Consider the following 745-nt stretch of genomic DNA (forward strand, 5'->3'; position numbering starts at 1 on the left):
GAAGAGGATACAAGTGTACAAGTGACCCTTCTCATAGACAGTCGCTGCCTCTACACCGCCCCCTACCTTGCTCTATGTTGTTGGATGATAGTACCTAGTGCTAATATCACTGGGATAGTAATCCACGACTTCAGGCCAATGTTCCGGGTTTAACTCACACCATGACAATTGTGAAGTTGAATTCAGTGAGATAAAATCTGGAACGAAAAGCTAGCCTAATAATAGCTAACTACTGTCGCTGGGTATTTAACTTAGGGGAGGCAATGGCCTGGTGGTAATATTGCTGGATTGTTAATTCAGAGACACAGATAATGTTCCAAGGACCTGTGTTTGAATCCTGTCATGGAAAATGGTGGAATTTGAATTCAATAAATATATGGAATTAAGAGTCTAATGTAACCATTGTCGATTGTCAGAAAAATCCACCTGATCACCTTTAGGGAAAGAAATCTACCATCCATATGACTCCAGATCAATAGTAATGTGGTTGACTTTTAACTACCCAGAGGGCAATTAGGGATTGGCAATAAATGCTGGCCTATACCCATGCCCACGATGCCCACATCCCATGAATGAAAAACAACCATGGTGCAGATCAGTGGTTTGGCTTTCTAACTGTCAATTCTATTACTCCATTAGCACAGTGCAGTACACTGAGACTTTACAATTCCCCTGTTCCATCCAAAAGCTGAACACCGCAGATGCTGGAATCCTGAAATAAAAACTAAAAGTGCCGAAAATACTT

The sequence above is a fragment of the Stegostoma tigrinum genome, chromosome 24 (assembly GCF_030684315.1).
Source record: "Stegostoma tigrinum isolate sSteTig4 chromosome 24, sSteTig4.hap1, whole genome shotgun sequence".
In the NCBI taxonomy this organism is placed as follows: Eukaryota; Metazoa; Chordata; class Chondrichthyes; order Orectolobiformes; family Stegostomatidae; genus Stegostoma; species Stegostoma tigrinum.